This window comes from Schistocerca americana, unplaced genomic scaffold, assembly GCF_021461395.2.
Source record: "Schistocerca americana isolate TAMUIC-IGC-003095 unplaced genomic scaffold, iqSchAmer2.1 HiC_scaffold_383, whole genome shotgun sequence".
In the NCBI taxonomy this organism is placed as follows: Eukaryota; Metazoa; Arthropoda; class Insecta; order Orthoptera; family Acrididae; genus Schistocerca; species Schistocerca americana.
Window position 1 is genome coordinate 7,501 of NW_025726108.1, and position 5,000 is coordinate 12,500.

General features: G+C 51.5%; 1 non-coding gene across 1 annotated transcript in view; it reads right to left on the minus strand.

The window, feature by feature from the left end:
• LOC124581966 overlaps nt 1-441 on the minus strand; it is a 1,911-nt gene extending 1,470 nt beyond the window's left edge. The window contains exon 1 of the ribosomal RNA XR_006973602.1: nt 1-441. This exon is cut by the window's left edge and continues 1,470 nt beyond it. This is a non-coding gene — a ribosomal RNA (small subunit ribosomal RNA).
• Nucleotides 442-5,000: the final 4,559 nt, after the last annotated feature.

The window sequence follows — 5,000 nt, forward strand, 5'->3', positions numbered from 1 at the left end:
CCTTCCTTGGATGTGGTAGCCGTTTCTCAGGCTCCCTCTCCGGAATCGAACCCTGATTCCCCGTTACCCGTTACAACCATGGTAGGCGCAGAACCTACCATCGACAGTTGATAAGGCAGACATTTGAAAGATGCGTCGCCGGTACGAGGACCGTGCGATCAGCCCAAAGTTATTCAGAGTCACCAAGGCAAACGGACCGGACGAGCCGACCGATTGGTTTTGATCTAATAAAAGCGTCCCTTCCATCTCTGGTCGGGACTCTGTTTGCATGTATTAGCTCTAGGAATTACCACAGTTATCCAAGTAACGTGGGTACGATCTAAGGAACCATAACTGATTTAATGAGCCATTCGCGGTTTCACCTTAATGCGGCTTGTACTGAGACATGCATGGCTTAATCTTTGAGACAAGCATATGACTACTGGCAGGATCAACCAGGGAGCTGCGTCAACTAGAGCTGAGCAGCCGGCCGCCCGGGAGTGTGTCCCGGGGGCCCGCGCGAACACGCAAGCGTCCGCTCAATTATTCTGCAAACAGGAGGAGGCTGAGCTCCCCTGCACAATACACCTCGAAACCCTCTCAGGTCCCGGCGGCGCGCAGCGCCGTCCTAAGTACTTGGTCGGGTTCGAGAGAGGCGCAATCGCCCGGAGTTTGGCGAGTAGACGCTTTAGGTGCGACCACCCGTGCTCCCAACTGAGCTTGCCGCTGCCGACAGAGGCCCGGGAGCGTGCTGTCGTGGCATTGCCGGCGGGAGACAACACGCGCCACCTACGGTGGCCGGCAGCTCCAACGCCAGCGCCACAGAAGGACAAAAGCCCCACTTGGGGTGCCGAAGCGAACTCTCCCAGCACAGCGCACGCGCCAACACGTCCGCACAGCTGCGATACAAACCACCTGCGAGAACCGCAGAGGCGACCGAGCAGCAGACGGCGTCGCGGCGCCGAGCGCCGGGCGGCGGCGCATCCTCAGCGCACACAGTCCTCAATCGGACCAGCACACTGCAGATGTCCACCGCGCTTCGCACCGGGCCCGCGAGGACCTACTTTGGCCGCACGGCGCCGCGTGCAGGGTGCGCCGGCGCGCAGCTGCGCCGCCTGCCGCCTCCGTCGGCCGGCGCGCCTGCCACTGGCCGCCCCCACCAGCCGGCTGTAGCGCGTGCGCCCACGCACCGCGCGGCCAGCACGCCGGGAGGCCCCCCCTCACCGGCCGGGGACGGTCCCACCCAGCCACCGCCGCGTATCGCTTCACACCCACATGCCATTCACGTTCGTGGGCATGGTGGGTATCGCTGAACAACCGGTTGGTAGCTCAACCGATCGTCGCCATCACTGATTCACCTCTAGCGAGAACAACCGCACCACAACCGTTTACCAGTTGTTCATTTGCGTAACGTCACCAGCAAACGTAGACGTCCATCGCCATTTGCAAATTCAACGATTGTTGCATGCCTGTGTCAGGTGTCACGACACACTATGTCTGCCCACATACACGCAACAACATGTGCACGCTTCGCGAACACGTGGAAGGTGGCCCCCGTACGTATGCGATGTCCATTGCGCGAACGACTGTCAACCGGCCTCTGTCGCATGTCGCAGATGTGGAACGCAGTGCACCATGCTATCACGGGTGTGTGAGAAGAGACGACTACGTCTGACAACACGCGCCACTACATCAACAGACGGCTCATGCTGATCGCCATCCACGGCATACCATACTGCAATCCAGCTCTTATAGGGAGACGACACGTAGCTGAGTGCACAATATTTGGACCGTATGGTTCGCCGTTGTTGGCGCAGTCGTGGTACGGTCACACATGTACCACGATGTATCATTCAGTACATGAGGACCAATGTGCAGTACAGTGTGTGATTTGGACGTACAACATCAGCGGACAGTTGACACACGCCGTACCACAACGTAGGCTGTGCTTCGCCATGCAAATGCCAATGAACAACTGCGAAGGGCATTGAGCATGTACGTCCTGCTGCCATCCGCATTACAGTGTATAGCTGCAAGGTGTTTAACATGAAGCGATACTCTGGGGACCAGGCAGTGCGAGTAGCAAACTATATTGCGGGGGTTGCAGTTAGGCAACACCACACTAATTTAACGCGTCGTATGACAATTACAGAGCAGGTTAAGGCCCAACGTGTGTTGGGTTAAGGCCCAACGTGTGTTGGGTTAAGGCCCAACGTGTGTTGGGTTAAGGCCCAACGTGTGTTGGGTTAAGGCCCAACGTGTGTTGGGTTAAGGCCCAACGTGTGTTGGGTTAAGGCCCAACGTGTGTTGGGTTAAGGCCCAACGTGTGTTGGGTTAAGGCCCAACGTGTGTTGGGTTAAGGCCCAACGTGTGTTGGGTTAAGGCCCAACGTGTGTTGGGTTAAGGCCCAACGTGTGTTGGGTTAAGGCCCAACGTGTGTTGGGTTAAGGCCCAACGTGTGTTGGGTTAAGGCCCAACGTGTGTTGGGTTAAGGCCCAACGTGTGTTGGGTTAAGGCCCAACGTGTGTTGGGTTAAGGCCCAACGTGTGTTGGGTTAAGGCCCAACGTGTGTTGGGTTAAGGCGCAACGTGTGTTGGGTTAAGGCGCAACGTGGGTTACGTTAAGGCGCAACGTGGGTTACGTTAAGGCGCAACGTGGGTTACGTTAAGGCGCAACGTGGGTTACGTTAAGGCGCAACGTGGGTTACGTTAAGGCGCAACGTGGGTTACGTTAAGGCGCAACGTGGGTTACGTTAAGGCGCAACGTGGGTTACGTTAAGGCCCAATATAGGTTAGGTTAAGGCCCAATATAGGTTAGGTTAAGGCCCAATATAGGTTAGGTTAAGGCCCAATATAGGTTAGGTTAAGGCCCAATATAGGTTAGGTTAAGGTACAATATAGGTTAGGTTAAGGTACAATATAGGTTAGGTTAAGGTACAATATAGGTTAGGTTAAGGTACAATATGGGTTAGGTTAAGGTACAATATGGGTTAGGTTAAGGCGCAATATGGGTTAGGTTAAGGCGCAATATGGGTTAGGTTAAGGCGCAATATGGGTTAGGTTAAGGCGCAATATGGGTTAGGTTAAGGCGCAATATGGGTTAGGTTAAGGCGCAATATGGGTTAGGTTAAGGCGCAATATGGGTTAGGTTAAGGCGCAATATGGGTTAGGTTAAGGCGCAATATGGGTTAGGTTAAGGTACAATATAGGTTAGGTTAAGGTACAATATAGGTTAGGTTAAGGTACAATATAGGTTAGGTTAAGGTACAATATGGGTTAGGTTAAGGTACAATATAGGTTAGGTTAAGGCACAATATGGGTTAGGTTAAGGCGCAATATGGGTTAGGGTAAGGCGCAATATGGGTTAGGTTAAGGCGCAATATGGGTTAGGTTAAGGCGCAACGTGGGTTACGTTAAGGCGCAACGTGGGTTACGTTAAGGCGCAACGTGGGTTACGTTAAGGCGCAACGTGGGTTACGTTAAGGCGCAACGTGGGTTACGTTAAGGCGCAACGTGGGTTACGTTAAGGCCCAATATAGGTTAGGTTAAGGCCCAATATAGGTTAGGTTAAGGCCCAATATAGGTTAGGTTAAGGCCCAATATAGGTTAGGTTAAGGCCCAATATAGGTTAGGTTAAGGTACAATATAGGTTAGGTTAAGGTACAATATAGGTTAGGTTAAGGTACAATATGGGTTAGGTTAAGGCGCAATATGGGTTAGGTTAAGGCGCAATATGGGTTAGGTTAAGGCGCAATATGGGTTAGGTTAAGGCGCAACGTGGGTTACGTTAAGGCGCAACGTGGGTTACGTTAAGGCGCAACGTGGGTTACGTTAAGGCGCAACGTGGGTTACGTTAAGGCGCAACGTGGGTTACGTTAAGGCCCAATATAGGTTAGGTTAAGGCCCAATATAGGTTAGGTTAAGGCCCAATATAGGTTAGGTTAAGGCCCAATATAGGTTAGGTTAAGGTACAATATGGGTTAGGTTAAGGTACAATATGGGTTAGGTTAAGGTACAATATAGGTTAGGTTAAGGCGCAACGTGGGTTACGTTAAGGCCCAATATAGGTTAGGTTAAGGCCCAATATAGGTTAGGTTAAGGCCCAATATAGGTTAGGTTAAGGCCCAATATAGGTTAGGTTAAGGCCCAATATAGGTTAGGTTAAGGTACAATATAGGTTAGGTTAAGGTACAATATAGGTTAGGTTAAGGTACAATATGGGTTAGGTTAAGGTACAATATGGGTTAGGTTAAGGTACAATATAGGTTAGGTTAAGGCACAATATGGGTTAGGTTAAGGCGCAATATGGGTTAGGTTAAGGCGCAATATGGGTTAGGTTAAGGCGCAATATGGGTTAGGTTAAGGCGCAATATGGGTTAGGTTAAGGCACAATACGGGTTAGGTTAAGGCACAATACGGGTTAGGTTAAGGCACAATACGGGTTAGGTTAAGGCACACATTGTTGTAAGGAAAGGTGTTTTCGGGGGGGGGGGGGGGGCTGGTTTGTTGATTGTGATTATCGTAAGTAAATGACTGCGGCATCATCTGATTTGCCACGTCAGGGTGCACCTTTGGCTCATAACAGGCGGCGCTCTGATTCCATGCTTGTGGCAGACCTGTGTCTTTCATTCGTGCCATTGTTTGTGTGGTGTGACAGGAGGCAGTATTGTGATGTTGGGTGCACCCCTGTGTAGGACATGTGTGGGTGTTGGTGGCTTAGCTGAGCAATGGTGGTTGTCGGAAGGGTGGGATATTCTGTTTTCCGAGTGGACCTCCCGGTCTGGTTATGATAGTGTGGATTGTCTAATGTGGCAGAGAGGATGCACTGGGTGTTGTTCCATGCTGGTGCTTAGATATTGTCTGTGTGCCTGTTACAGGCAGAGAGTAGTGCGTGATAAGAGTGTCTGGCTGACGTGTGATTGTGAGCAGAGTCTTTCAGCATGTATACGGACAGTTGTATACATTATCTGTATTCTGATGGCTCTATCTATTACTAATCAGCGCCGTGTATACGTTTAATCC